Below are 16,185 nucleotides of genomic sequence, written 5' to 3'. Positions count from 1 at the left end.
ATGTTGTTCATTTCAAGAAGGTACTTGTTATTCTACAACCAGCGTATACTTCTATTGTGATTTAATAATAAATACCAGCTTGAGAACAGTTCCGACGGGAGCGTTCAGTTCTAGTGAAATAGTTCGATGCTTTCTTCGGAAAAGAAGTGACTTCATGGACCATTCAAATCCACAATTGTACCTCAGCATATCTCAGAACTGAAAGCAATCTGATTGCTATGCAACAGAGCCCCGAAGAATATTTCTCCGTACTTTGGTTACCACTTGCAGCTCAGCTGGAGCAGATTTCTACAACAGCGGAAGCGTGTAATCACTATCAGTTTCACACATCGCCCTGTGTACGCTGTATGTATTTACCCACAACAGTGAACATACAGTTACTCAGACACATAGAAAGACAATACAAGGTGGTGTGGGAAATATTTCAGTATAAATGTCCTGTAGAGATAAACAGTAATTAGCCTAGTTGTAGTAGTAAACAATTTTTTTTCAAAGGAGCCTTTATAGCAACTCATCACACCAACTAGAAATTATGCCTTAAGTTATCATGACAGTCACGTAACGACGAGAACTTCCCGCCGCGTCATCAGCGAATAGCCATAAATTGCTGTTCACCCTGTCTGTCATATCATTTATGTATAGAGGGTGTAACAACAATATACGGTTCAAATTGCAGGGCACATTCTTCACACGTAGACGAAGAAATTATGTTACCTGAAAGAGGGTCTGGAAACGATTTTTTTCCGTGTTACAGCTCATTTTCTGCAACTCATTAATTGTGGGAAACACACGCGAACGGGATTCCCAGCATGCCACTTGTAGCTCTTTCTCACAGGAGATGTTAAATATGCCCTTCGTGGGCATTCATGCATGCGTCAGTCCACCGTCGTATTGAATCTCGGATGCGCTGGTGTATGTCTGCACCATTGGATATGGTTTCGCAGTCTTCCACAGTACGAGTACGGAGACTCTAAATATCTTCTACTGGGGTTCCATACACGAGAGATTGTAAGTGCCCTAACGAACAACAGTCCAGCAGGTTTAGGTCCGGAGAGCGTGGAGTCCAGGGAACTTCACCATCACATCTGTCACCGAATCTGTTGTTTAGAAGCTGACCGACATTAACACTAAAATGAGGAGGCGCTCCATCGCGCAGGAAGTACATGTTTTGGTGCACAGCTATCTGCACATCTGCTAACAGATAAGGTGAAACGTTCTCTAAGAAATTATGGTACCTTTGTCCGTTGATCCTGGGTGGAAGACATTGAGGCCTTACCAAACAGTTACCAACAATGCCGCTAAAACATAGACAGAAAATGTTTGTTGATGACTTGCTTCAACAGTTGCGTGAGGATTCATGGCTGCCCATGCATGCTGACTGAAACACTTGCAGTCTCATGTCGTTGAAGCTCGTTGGAGGAAATGAACTGTAACACGGAAAGAAAGAATTTCAAGCCCCGTGTTGACACAACATACACTACATGCCATTAAAATTGCTACATCACGAAGATGACGTGCTAAAGACACGAAATTTAACAGACAGGAAGAAGATGCTGTGATATGCAAATGATTAGCTTTTCTGAGCATTCACACAAGATTGGGGCCGGTGGCACCACCTACAACGTACTGACATGAGGACTGTTTCCAAACGATTTCTCATACGCCAACAGCAGTTTATCGGCGTTGCCTCGTGAAACGTTGTTATGATGCCTCCTGTAAGAAGGAACAATGCGTACCATCACGTTCCCGACTCTGATAAAGGTGGGATTGTAACCTATCACGATTGTGGTTTATCGAATCGCGACTTTGTTGCTCGCGTTGCTCGAGGTCCAATGACTGTTAGCAGAATATGGAATCGGTGGGTTCAGAAGGGTAATACGGAAAGCCGTGCTGGATCCAAACGGCCTCATATCACTAGCAGTCGAGATGACAGGCCTCTTATCCGCATGGCTGTAACGGATCGTGCAGCCACGTCCCGATCCCTGAGTCAACAGATGGAGACGTTTGTAAGACAACAACCATCTGCACGAACAGTTCATCGACGTTTGCAGCACCAGGGACGATAAGCTCGGAGACCATGGCTGCGGTTACCCTTGACGCTGCATCACAGACAGGAGCCCCTGCGGTGGTGTTCTCAAAAACGAACCTTGGTGCACGAATAGGAAAACGTCATTTTTTCGGATGAATCCAGGTTCTGTTTACAGCATAATTATGGTCGCATCCGTGTTTGGCGACATCATGATGAACGCACATTGGAAGCGTGTATTCATCATCGCCATACTGGCCTATCACCTGGGGTAATGGTATGGGGTGCCATAGGTTACACGTCCCGGTCACCTCTTGTTCGCATTGAGGGCACTTTGAACGGCGGACGTTACATTTCAGATGTGTTACGACCCGTGGCTCTACCTTTCATTCGATCCCCTGTGAAACCCTACATTTCAGCAGGGTAATGCACGACCACATGTAGCAGTTCCTGTACGGGTCTTTCTGGACCCAGAAAACGTTCGACTGATGCTTTGGCCAGCACATTCTCCAGATCTCTCACCAATTGAAAACGTCTGGTCAATGGTGGCCGAGCAACTGGCTCGTCACAATTCTCCAGTCACTACTCTTGATGAACTGTGGTATCGTGTTGAAGCCGCATGGGCAGCTGTACCTGTACACTCTGTGCAAGCTCTGTTTGACTCTATGCTCAGGCGTATCAAGGCCGTTATTACGGCCAGAGGTGGTTGTTCTGGGTACTGATTTCTCAGGATCTATGCACCCAAATGGCGTGAAAATGTAATCACATGTCAGTTCTAGTATAATACATTCTTGGTGTAGCAATTTTAATGGCCAGTAGTGTTATTTCTTCTCCTACATTTGAGGAATGTGTCCTGCTATTTCTGTCTTATAGAGAATGAGAGCGGTCCTACCACATTTGCCTGGGCACTCCTGACGACGCCCATGTCTATTATGAACACTTGCCTCCGAGGACAACATTTTCGGAGCAACTACTTAAAAAGTCTTCGAACGCTCATACCTTGGAAGTGCCAACTCTTTCTGAAAATCTAGGAATATGGAGTCTTCTCTGTTGCCCATCATCCATGATTGACAGTACCATCTGAGAAAAGCGGGAAGCTGTGTTTCACACAAGAGAAGCTTTCTAAACCCGTGCAGATTGGAGGACAGAAGCTTCTCTGTCTCAAGGAAATGTATTCTATCCGAACTCAGAATGTGTTCAAGAATTTTGCAGAAAACCGTAGTTAATAATACTGGTCTGCAATTTTATAGATCCGTTCTTTTACCTTTCTTATATACAGGAGTCACTTGTCCTTTTCTCCAGTCGCTTTGGGCTTTGCGCTGGGCGCGAGATTCGTGATATTAAAGCTCAGTAAGGTGCCAATAAGGCCCGCCCGGCTAGGTGCGCCGTCTAACGCGCTGCTTCCTGAGCGGGAAGGCATGCCGGTCTCCGGAACGATTCCACCCGGAGGATTAGTGTCGAGGTCCGGTGTGCCGCCACGCCTGGGGATGGTTTTTAAAGCGGTTTTCTATCTACCTTTGCGAATGCGAGCTGGTTCCCCTTATTCAGCCTCAGCTACACTATATCGGCGATTGCTGTGCAAAAACTGTTTCAGCATACGGGTACACCATAATTATTCTACCATGCAAACATTTGGCACTACACTCGTCTGGTATGAGACGTTCCCGGGGCATCCGCTGTCGGTGTGGGGCGGCGGTGGGTTGAGTGGAGTGCTGTGCCTGTTGTGGGGTTGTGAATCACATAGGGCTACGGCGCGACGAAGCCTCTCCGTCGTTTCTAGGTCTCTAGTTTAATACAGTACAATACAATACAATACAATACAATGGGCCAGTGCTGCAGAGTACTGAGTTGGGGTCCCATCTAGTCCCGGCGACTACTTCGTTCTCAACCATTTCGGTTGCTCCTCTACTCCAGGGATGCCTATTTCTATGTCCTCTATGCGGAGGTCTGCATGATAGTAAAGACGGTGTGTTTGTGCTGTCCTCCTCCGTGAATGTTTTCTTCGACGTGAAATTTAATTTTATCTTCTATTGCTACCCCAGACTAGTAGACGAGTGATTGGATAGAGCCTTCGATCCGCTTAGTGACTTTGCGTGTGATAAGAATTTTGTCTGGTTCCAGGCAAGATAAGGTATGATGCTGGAACTTGTTGTATGCTTCACACATGGATCTTCTAAGAGACGAACGAAGTTCTATTAGTTTTGGCCTGCGACATTTGTGCGATCTTTTGGAGTCGAGAGTCCAACAATCTCTTCTTCCTCAGCATTTTACGAATCTGATTATTAAACCACGGAGGCTCTTTTCCATCCTAAATCCACTTACTTGGCACTTACGTCTACAGAGCGCCATTCACAATCAGATTAAACTTTGGCCATAATTCTTCTATGTCCGCCATACTGGACCTAAATGGAGTCCATTCATTGATAAAGTGGGATGCTAACAACTGCTTATCTGTTTTTTTTCCCCTGGCTTCAATACCTTCCAGCCTATTCCTCTACTTAATCACGTTAGCAACCATCGACGCTATGTTCACTAATCCCATTATCTATACTGACACTGTCGATAAATGCAGGCATGTTTGTAGCTACTAGACCTAAAATATTTGTATTGCGTATGTGTTTTGGAAAAACGTGTTAAAAAGTACTTGACAAGACTGTCTGTCTGTACCACCTGCAATAAAGCCATGGACGTCCTAATCTATAATAGGTAGATTATAGTCTTGATTTGAGAAACAAGATCTCTGCAACTCCTAGAATTCTTTATTGGAGAGCACGACAGGCTTCCCCAATTAAATTTTCATTTTCAGGTGCTTCAAGTGAAAAGATTAAAAGGTTCTGTTCAAACCAACTTTTACACCCAGGTACTTGAAACTTAATGTGCGAGCGTCAGAAGTTTTAAATATGTGAAAACAAATATTTGGAATCGGTTTATCCGGTTTAAATAGAACATTTCTATTTTTTAACTTGAGGGGAGTCGGATGGTTGTTTGGTTCAAAATTTTTGGTTTTTATTAATTTTAGGAAACCGCGTCGAGGGTTTGGAAGTATTCCAATGTGCAGTTGGTAGGTCTGCCGAAGCTGGGGGTGTATCTTGGCTTCATAAATATTTACTGGAGAAATATTTTACATGCAGCTGCCATCGAAGCTCCCGTCACTGATGCATTAAAAGAACCAAACACGCATGGACATCACTGGAGCATGTGCACCGAAGACACTCAAGTGGCTGTCGCACATTCAGACGTCAGTTTGGTTGCAGAAGTGGCTTTAGCCAACTCAGCGCTGTGTGTACCTCTTACAGTGAGTACCGACACCATTGAGGTAGCAATAGGGGTTGTGCTCCAACAAATCATCGACGAACAAGTGCAACCACTCCAGTTTCTCACCAAACAGCTCTCAAAAGCCAACAATATTCCACATTTGACCGAAAACAGTTGTTGTTGTTGTTGTTGTTGTTGTCATCAGTCCTGAGACTGGTTTGATGCAGCTCTCCATGCTACTCTATCCTGTGCAAGCTGCTTCATCTCCCAGTACCTACTGCAACCTACATCCTTCTGAATCTGCTTAGTGTACTCATCTCTCGGTCTCCCTCTACGATTTTTACCCTCCATGCTGCCCTCCAATGCTAAATTTGTGATCCCTTGATGCCTCAAAACATGTCCTACCAACCGATCCCTTCTTCTAGTCAAGTTGTGCCACAAACTTCTCTTCTCCCCAATCCTATTCAATACCTCCTCATTAGTTACGTGATCTATCCACCTTATCTTCAGTATTCTTCTGTAGCACCACATTTCGAAAGCTTCTATTCTCTTCTTGTCCAAACTAGTTATCGTCCATGTTTCACTTCCATACATGGCTACACTCCAAACAAATACTTTCAGAAACGACTTCGTGATACATAAATCTATATTCGATGTTAACAAATTTCTCTTCTTCAGAAACGCTTTCCTTGCCATTGCCAGTCTACGTTTTATATCCTCTCTACTTCGACCATCATCAGTTATTTTACTTCCTAAATAGCAAAACTCCTTTACTACTTTAAGTGTCTCATTTCCTAATCTAATTCCCTCAGCATCACCCGATTTAATTTGACTACATTCCATTATCCTCGTTTTGCTTTTGTTGATGTTCATCTTATATCCTCCTTTCAAGACACTGTCCATTCCGTTCAACTGCTCTTCCAAGTCCTTTGCCGTCTCTGACAGAATTACAATGTCATCGGCGAACCTCAAAGTTTTTACTTCGTCTCCATGAATTTTAATACCTACTCCAAATTTTTCTTTTGTTTCCTTTACTGCTTGCTCAATATACAGATTGAATAACATCGGGGAGAGGCTACAACCCTGTCTCACTCCTTTCCCAACCACTGCTTCCCTTTCATGCTCCTGGACTCTTATTACTGCCATCTGGTTTCTGTACAAATTATAAATAGCTTTTCGCTCCCTGTATTTTACCCCTGCCACCTTTAGAATTTGAAAAAGAGTATTCCAGTCAACATTGTCAAAAGCTTCCTCTAAGTCTACAAATGCTAGAAACGTAGGTTTGCCTTTTCTTAATCTTTCTTCTAAGATAAGTCGTAAGGTCAGTATTGCCTCACGTGTTCCAACATTTCGACGGAATCCAAACTGATCCTCCCCGAGGTCTGCATCTACCAGTTTTTCCATTCGTCTGTAAAGAATTCGCGTTAGTATTTTGCAGCCGTGGCTTATTAAACTGATAGTTCGGTAATTTTCACATCTGTCAGCACCTGCTTTCTTTGGGATTGGAATTATTATATTCTTCTTGAAGTCTGAGGGTATTTCGCCTGTCTCATACATCTTGCTCACCAGCTGGTAGAGTTTTGTCATGACTGGCTCTCCCAAGGCCGTCAGTAGTTCTAATGGAATGTTGTCTACTCCGGGGGCCTTGTTTCGACTCAGGTCTTTCAGTGCTCTGTCAAACTCTTCACGCAGTATCGTATCTCCCATTTCGTCTTCATCTACATCCTCTTCTATTTCCATAATATTGTCCTCAAGTGCATCGCCCTTGTATAAACCTTCTATATACTCCTTCCACCTTTCTGCCTTCCCTTCTTTGCTTAGAACTGGGCTGCCATCTGAGCTCTTGATATTCATACACGTGGTTCTCTTCTCTCCAAAGGTCTCTTTAATTTTCCTGTAGGCAGTATCTATCTTACCCCTAGTGAGATAAGCTTCTACATCCTTACATTTGTCCTCTAGCCATCCCTGTTTAGCCATTTTGCACTTCCTGTCGATCTCATTTTTGAGACGTTTGTATTCCTTTTTGCCTGCTTCATTTACTGCATTTTTATATTTTCTCCTTTCATCAATTAAATTCAATATTTCTTCTGTTACCCAAGGATTTCTAGCAGCCCTCGTCTTTGTACGTACTTTATCCTCTGCTGCCTTCACTACTACATCCCTCAGAGCTACCCATTCTTCTTCTACTGTACTTCTTTCCCGTATTCCTGTCAATTGTTCCCTTATGCTCTCTCTGAAACTCTGTACAACCTCGGGTTCTTTCAGTTTATCCAGGTCCCATCTCCTTAATTTCCCACATTTTTGCAGTTTCTTCAGTTTTAATCTACAGGTCATAACCAATAGATTGTGGTCAGAGTCCACATCTGCCCCTGTAAATGTCTTACAACTTAAGACCTGGTTCCTAAATCTCTGTCTTACCATTATATAATCTATCTGATACCTTTTAGTATCTCCAGGGTTCTTCCACGTATACAACCTTCTTTCATGATTCTTAAACCAAGTGTTAGCTATGATTAAGTTGTGCTCCGTGCAAAATTCTACTAGGCGGCTTCCTCTTTCATTTCTTAGCCCCAATCCATATTCACCTACTAAACAGTTAGCAAATATGAATCCATCCACTATTTCAGTGAAGATATTCATGGGGAAGTGGTTGTCATTTATACAAACCATAAATTAGTTACAGACGCGATTCGACATTGGTCGATACGTATTACTCCAAGACAATTTAGATACTTCGACTCTATATCTCTGTTTAACACAGATATCCACTACTTTCAGGGAGCTGATAACATAGTAGCAGACTATTTTTCAAGGGTCACTACCATATCGCTGCAACTGGGCTATTTCCAAATGGCACGGGAACAGATGTGGTTCCATCGATTATGGCACTTGCTTTTGACCCGGCGAGCACTTTAAACATTGTCAGCTACCAGAGATGGACGCAGTTCTACTCTGTGATACTTTGCTTGGAAAACGATGGCAGCTGTTTCCAACGTCCATTTTTACGATCGTTGTACAATCTCCCTTCCACTAGTACGCCCCACACCAAAGCTTGTCACTGACCGCTTCATATGCACAAATGTTAAAAGAGACCACTAATTATGGACACGCCCGTGGACTGCCTGTCAACAAAGCATAGTCGGTCACCACATGCAACCGTCTCTAGGTCACTCCGCACTTCCGTGGGGGCGTTTTTGTTACATTAATGTGGGCCTCATTGGCCCTTTACTGGAACCGGCAGGACAAAAATTCATCCTATTCGTAGCTGATCGTGTGACACAGTGGGGTGAGTCAACACCGATGATCGACATGACGGCGGAAGCCGCAGCTACGGCGTTTGTGCGTACATGGATCGCCCAGTTTGGCTGCCCACTCTCGATGACGACGGACAAAGGACGACAGTTTGAGGCCTGCTCTCTGGAGCACTGTGCAACATGTGCGGCATCGACAGCTGGCGTGCGAGAGTGTACCACCTGTAGAGGAGGTATAGAACAATGAAAACAGCGCTTTTGAGTCACGGCAGTCAATAGGCAGAAGTGCTCCTTGGGTCTTCCTAGGGGTGTGCTCTGCTGCAAAACAGGATCTACAGTGGCCCCTTTCCGAATTGCTATACGGAGAGACACAACGACTACAGGCGGACCTTTTCATGGCACACTCAGACGTTCAATCACAACTATTACTGGAACTACGACTTGCGGTACAGATAAGACTTCAACACATTACCAGCACATCAACGCAGTCCAACACAGCACTGCCTACCAACATACGCAAAGCCCTGTCCACCATGCAGTTCGTCATGATGCCTGATGACGCAGTCCGACCATCACTCACACGTCTCCTGTAAGGACCCACAGCAAGTCATCTGAATCGAGGTCAATGGCAAACCGACAACGGTTGCCATCAACTATTTGAAGCCTGTATGGATCCTAGAAGATCTCTCCACCACAAACCACTATCGTCATCGCCGCCCACGCTGGCAGAACGTGAACGACGCAGGCAACGGCCGACGACAGTGGATGACGAAGCCCCATCTCCCACCTAGGTGTTCGGCCGACTACGACGCCTTCCGAGCGCATCCGTGCTCCTCACTCCACGGGGAGGAGGGGGGGCTGCTCTGTGGGGATGCTGTGACGCTTCGATTCCGGTTCTGGTGGCCGCGACTTTGATTCCTGTCTAGTGGCGCCTTCGGCGGTTTCAGTAACGGGATCGGCCACGCCTGTGCTATCGGGAGAGTCCGGGCAGAACCTTGCGGAGGTGGACGATGGAAACTTGTCGCTGCCAAAGAGAGGGCTGATGAAGAGCAGCTACAGTTCTTTCCCTCGTGATCGTTGCACCGTAGGGGCGCATGGTCAGTCAACCACAGGTTCCAAGTGATTGTGGAATCGATTGGGCATGAAGAGTTTTACGAGGGGGCCCGATGGAACTGCTGCATACCACCATTCGCCGAATTGCAGACTGTGAGCGACGTTAAATAGCTACATAAAATAGGTGATGTTGGTCGAAATGGCCGTTTGCAGTTGTTTAGTGTATGCCGATTCGAGTGGCCGTTACGGCTTGTAAAGGCGTATTCACTGCTCATACGCTTTGTTGTAGTGACGTATGTTAATGGTGCGCTTTTTGGCTATCGTACTGACTCCTTGTGGTTTTGGATGGGCGTGCTTGCCTTGACAGGAATTATAATTATCACATTATGTGCTATTCGTTTGAGTATTGTGTATTCTGTTGTTCATTTGATTATTGTCGAGGGAGATATCTTTGACACCTTGGTACGAGGGCTGTATTTGGCTAATGGTATCGTGTGACCTATGAATTTATTGTATTAATGGACCTGTCTATCGTGTACGATGGTCATTTTAATATTACTTATTTTGAAATGCGCGATGGTGAACTCAGTGCTTAAATGTAAATCTTTCGTTGTTAATTGCTAGTGGCATTTGTGCAGTTTCTGTTTTCCATGTTACCTGACGGGATCTGCTTATTACGTAAAGATTTTGGTTCTTTAAAATAGTTTATTCTAAATGCAGGAAGGTAAACCCAGTACGCCGAGCGGGATTAGCCGAGCGGTCTCAGGAGCTGCAGTCATGGACTTTGCGGTTGGTCCTGGCGGAGGTTCGAGTCCTCCCTCGGGCATGGGTGTGTGTGTTTGTCCTTAGGATAATTTACATTAAGTAGTGTGTAAGCTTAGCAGTTAATTCCCATACGATTTCACACACATTTGAACATTTTTAATCCGAGTACACTGTTCGAAAGTTGTTTTGGTTAATTCCCAGTACGATTATGTCATGAGGGTTCATCAGCGACTGTTTTAATATTAGTTGTGTCTTAAACATAAAGGGGAAATGAAATTTTAAATTGAAATTCTCCCGGTTCAGTGGTGTTGAGAGACTTATGAAACAAGAATTTTATTTGCTCAGTGTTCAGAACATGGTGTAATGAAAATGGTTCTATAAATAACAATTTATAAAGTGAAATCTGAGAATCAAATTCCATTATTATTCGCAATATAATGGGCTAATCGAAATCATCAGATGCCCCTGTAAACCAAAGATTAAAAAAAGTACGAGTCATTCAGTTCTGATTCGTAACATATTAGAAAATTTTGGCACATGCAAAATAGCAACACTTTACACAAGGTGACACCAGTGATATTTCGATTTTTTTTTATTTGGAGAACTTCGTTGCACTGGGCATTCATAAGATACGATACAAATATTCAATTTGTTAATACGGTCATAGCTAAGAGAAAAGTGCTCGCGCAAAACTTGACATGTTCTCTGTCGTAGCAAAACCACACAGTAACAAGGCACCCATGTGTGCCTAGAATCACAGCTGAAATTTCAGTAATGTGTGCACAAAGTACCTGAGTGCAAATGTCAACATACAAGAGCCCAGCATAGTAGCCGTGAGCGGAACAGGAAGAGGTGAAAATAAAAATAGAATAAATAGATATATATTCGACATCTGGTTGCAAACACTGTAAGTGGCCTTTCGTTCACAAAGAATCTACAAGCCACCACCACGTCGTTCCTCTCTATTCAAACGTAAAGGAAGAAATGGAAAATAAAACAGAGCACGAGAACCATAAAGCGAGTTTTATCTGTGAGTTATTTAGCACTTTTTGCAGTACGTCACCGCTGCCCCCCGGTAGAAAATGAAGTTTTCCTGTTGAAGGAGACGCCGGCGTATGCGAACATGGATGTCCATGTGTTTCTGCACAGAACGAAGAGGTATCTGGAATGGATACGCAACCGTATGCAGTGTGTGGCACTATCAAGACCTTTGTCACCAGTCGTGTGTCATAGGTGATAAAGTTTAACGAGCGCCTGCAGCTGTATCTGGTCCATTTTACGGCCAGTCCGCGGACGATACTTCCATGCCGCTTCTCATAACCCAACCTCCCGTCACAGCCACATTCGTATGTGCATACGCGTGGGCTCACACACACACACACACACACACACACACACACACACACACACACACACAAATCAGCAGCACCCATTGCGGCAAATGGGGAATGACTGCGCTGCCAGTTAGCCTTCGTAATCAAGATCATACAGAATCACCAATAAACTCACCAGTTCTTTTACTGGTGCTGTTACCCATTGATAACTGCAACCGACCGAGGTGTCGCAGTGTTTAAGATATGAGACTAACATTCAGGAGGAATTCCTGCATTGACTATCAAGCTATGGAAATGCACCGTTCCGATTGGGCTTATTAGTTGATCAAGAGAGGTGAAGACACACGGATCATCGTAGTTAAGTATTTACTCGAGACACGAGTGCAGCTTCATCCTAATAGACTGCCTAAATTAGAAAAACAAGGGAAAATTAAATTCACAACTACGATGATCCATAGAACTTGAGAAAACAGTACTTACGAATGCAGTGTTGTCGCCTAATTGTGTATCAAGTAGACAGAAGAATAGTAATACTAATATTCTACTATTCGACTTGCGTTTGATAATTTTAGCTTACGCGTTGTAATTGCATAATAAACAGGGCGTTTCAAAAATGACCGGTATATTTGAAACGGCAATACAAACTAAACGAGCAGCGATAGAAATACACCGTTTGTTGCAATATGCTTGGGACAACAGTACATTTTCAGACAGAAAAACTTTCGAAATTACAGTAGTTGCAATTGTCAACAACAGATGGCGCTGCGGTCTGGGAAACTCTATAGTACGATATTTTCCACATATCCACCATGCGTAGCAATAATATGGCGTAGTCTCTGAATGAAATTACCCGAAACCTTTGACAACGTGTCTGGCGGAATGGCTTCACATGCAGATGAGATGTACTGCTTCAGCTGTTCCATTGTTTCTGGATTCTGGCGATACACCTGGTCTTTCAAGTGTCCCTATAGAAAGAAGTCACAGGGGTTCATGTCTGGCGAATAGGGAGGCCAATCTACGCTGCCTCCTGTATGTTTCGGATAGCCCAAAGCAATCACACGATCATCGAAATATTCATTCAGGAAATTAAAGACGTCGGCCGTGCGATGTGGCCGGGCACCATCTTGCATAAACCACGAGGTGTTCGCAGTGTCGTCTAAGGGAGTTTGTACCGCCACAAATTCACGAAGAATGTCCAGATAGCGTGATGCAATAATCGTTTCGGATCTGAAAAATGGGCCAATGATTCCTTTGGAAGAAATGGCGGCCCAGACCAGTACTTTTTGAGGATGCAGGGACGATGGGACTGAAACATGGGGCTTTTCGGTTCCCCATATGCGCCAGTTCTGTTTATCGACGAAGCCGTCCAGGTAAAAATAAGCTTCGTCAGTAAACCAAATGCTGCCCACATTCATATCGCCATCATCAATCCTGTACACTATATCGTTAGCGAATGTCTCTCGTGCAGCAATGATAGCGGCGCTGAGGGATTGCCGCGTTTGAATTTTGTATGGATAGAGGTGTAAACTCTGGCGCATGAGACGATACCTGGACGTTGGCGTCATTTGTACCACAGCTGCAACACGGCGAACGGAAACCCGAGGCCGCTGATGGATCACCTGCTGCACTAGCTGCGCGTTGCCCTCTGTGGTTGCCATACGCGGTCGCCCTACCTTTCCAGCACGTTCATCCGTCACGTTCCCAGTCCGTTGAAATTTTTCAAACAGATCCTGTATTGTATCGGTTTTCGGTCCTTTGGTTACATTAAACCTCAGTTGAAAACTTCGTCTTGTTGCAACAACACTGTGTTCTAGGCGGTGATATTCCAACACCAGAAAAATCCTCTATTCTAAGGAATAAACCATGTTGTCCACAGCACACTTGCACGTTGTGAACAGCACACGCTTACAGCAGAAAGACGACGTACAGAATGGCGCACCCACAGACTGCGTTGTCTTCTATATCTTTCACATCTTGCAGCGCCATCTGTTGTTGAAAATTGTAACTACTGTAATTTCGAAAGTTTCTCCGCCTGAAAATGTACTGTTGTCCCAAGCATATTGCAACAAACGGTGTATTTCTATCGCTGCTCGTTTAGTTTTTATTGCCGTTTCAAGTATACCGGTGATTTTTGAAACACCCTGTAATAACATTAAAGATTTAGCAGTAAACTTTGTAGTAATCAAAGTACTGCCGAGCTACTGAAAGACATAGATTAAATTATAGCTGCGTGAAGTGATGCAGTTATGGTCGCAGACAGTCAAGACCGTTTATGCAAGAAAAACTATTTCCAATTGTTTTCCTATAGCTTGTCGTGATCGAATCTAATAATAAAAATCGTACGGTTTCCAGATCTTAAGTAACACTCATTCACTGTACTAGGCAGTTTGATTTTTTTATAACGTCGTATACGAACTCCAGCGCAGGTTGTATGACACCAGACAACTTATACAGCAATGAAACGAATAAAAAGTAAATCAGTTAAATAATACTCATTGTCTCTATAGCTATGTAAAAAAGTAGCTGCTGCGTGTCATGCAACTTGTTACACCTAAACACTTAGGTAATGCCTGACCGAATTTGTGACTGCTGTTTCAATAACGAACGTTGCAATCATACTGACGAATGATGTTCATAAGTAAGCCTTTTGTGTATGAGAATCGTACATATTTCTTTGTTACTGACAAACATTTCACTCCTTTTTCCTGGCTTTGACACGTCTTTAAAGGGTTGGCATGTTAATCATTGGAGATGACATTGTTAGTAGCAGGTGGTATGATGCCCCTCCTGTCCACCCAGCCTGAAGAAAATGACAAGCAATATTGTGAAAAGATAGTCTGTCGTCTCAACAGACGACGATCCTGCCATGGTCGAATCCCCGCTGGTGCCGGTAGACTTTTCTCCTTGCTACAGAAGGGCACTTCGGTCCGGAACCACGCTGCTGCAACGGTCGCAGATGTTACGTCCCATAGTGCTTAGAGCCATTTGAACCATTTGAACAGAAGGGCAAAACGAATTTCTCACAAACAAACAACTCTCAATTGTAATACCTGAAAGATAACACTTGGTCGAGGAAGCCACTCATGACAATATGAGAACGGAGGTAAAATTGATAGCCCAAAGAAGTAGCAAGTGTCCAGTGCTGAGTGAGCTGGGGCATCAGCAGTCGTGGAATCCAGCAGGCGACGACCTTTGGCATCTTCAATATGTCTTACAAGATGTTGTAACCTGATTCTCGACATTATTTTGTTTTCCCCTCTATCGCGTCGATAGTGATACTCTAGTCTTCCACGACCAGGGAATGATTTTTTCCTCACGATTCTCAGATCCACATAGAGAAGTGCCCTGGCGCTTCATTCTTCATTAATCAGACTTGTTTGGTCTCACTGAAAGCATTTGCGCCACCTAACCACTTTATGTTTTGATGATATATTCTCGATGCGAACTTCCTCCAACTTAGGAGATTTTCACTCTGCGGTGGAGTGTGCGCTAGTGTGAAACTTCCTGGCAGATTAACACTGTGTCCCGGACCGAGACTCAAAATCGCGTCCTTTACCTTTCGCGGGCAAGTGCTCTACCATCTGAGACACCCAAGGACAACTCACGCCCCGTCCTCGCTGCTTTACCTAGCCAGTATCTCGTCTCCTACCTTCCACACTTCACGGACTCCTACCTTCCTCGCTGTAGAGCTTCTGTGAAGTTTGGAAGGTAGGAGACGACATACTGGCAGGAATAAAGCAGTGAGGAGAGGCCATGAGGCGTGCTGGGGTAGCTCAGAGGGTAGAGGACTTTTCATCGAAAGGCAAAGGTCCCGTGTTCGAGTCTCGGTCAGGCACAATGTTTCAATCTTCCAGGAAGTTTTCTCCAACTTAGCATCGATTTTGCAAGTTCGTTTATCCCTCAAATATAAATAAACAATTTTAGCAAGATAAATTCCTTTTTCAGTGAGCTGCAACTCTTTCTTGTGATTCATCTAGCGGTGCATTATGCTATTATGGCGTTGGGGAATGCAGCGTACTTAAGTTTACCTGCAAACAAAGAAAAATTTAATAACGAACTCGATTTTTTCGAGTTGATAACTGTGTCTGTATGTGTATGTGTGTGTGTGTGTGTGTGTGTGTGTGTGTGTGTGTGTGTGTGCATGCGTGTACATGCGTCACACGTGAGCGTGAGTGTTTCAGGATGTGGGCGACCGCAAGTTGGGTGCCAGCACCAGGTATCGTGGTCTGTGGCGGTCGCGTCGTGATGCATGACGTGGCCACTGTACATGGCATGTGAGAGCGTATATCAGGTGCGCCAGGTGCGTCGATGACTGGTCTCGCATGGGCTGCAGGGCGTCGCTGTGGGAGCGGAACGGCACTCGTGATGCAGGTAGCTGCCGCCCGGACGTACATAACGAAAGAGTTACATCCTAAAAAGGTAAATTCTACATTCAGTTTTTGATATTTACACCTATTGCTGTATGGGTTTCAGCTCGAAGATCTGTTTGAGCAGCGACCCA

This window comes from Schistocerca gregaria, chromosome 5 (assembly GCF_023897955.1).
Source record: "Schistocerca gregaria isolate iqSchGreg1 chromosome 5, iqSchGreg1.2, whole genome shotgun sequence".
Lineage (NCBI taxonomy): Eukaryota > Metazoa > Arthropoda > Insecta > Orthoptera > Acrididae > Schistocerca > Schistocerca gregaria.
The sequence above is the reverse complement of the archived record's forward strand: the minus strand, read 5'-3'. Positions refer to the sequence as shown.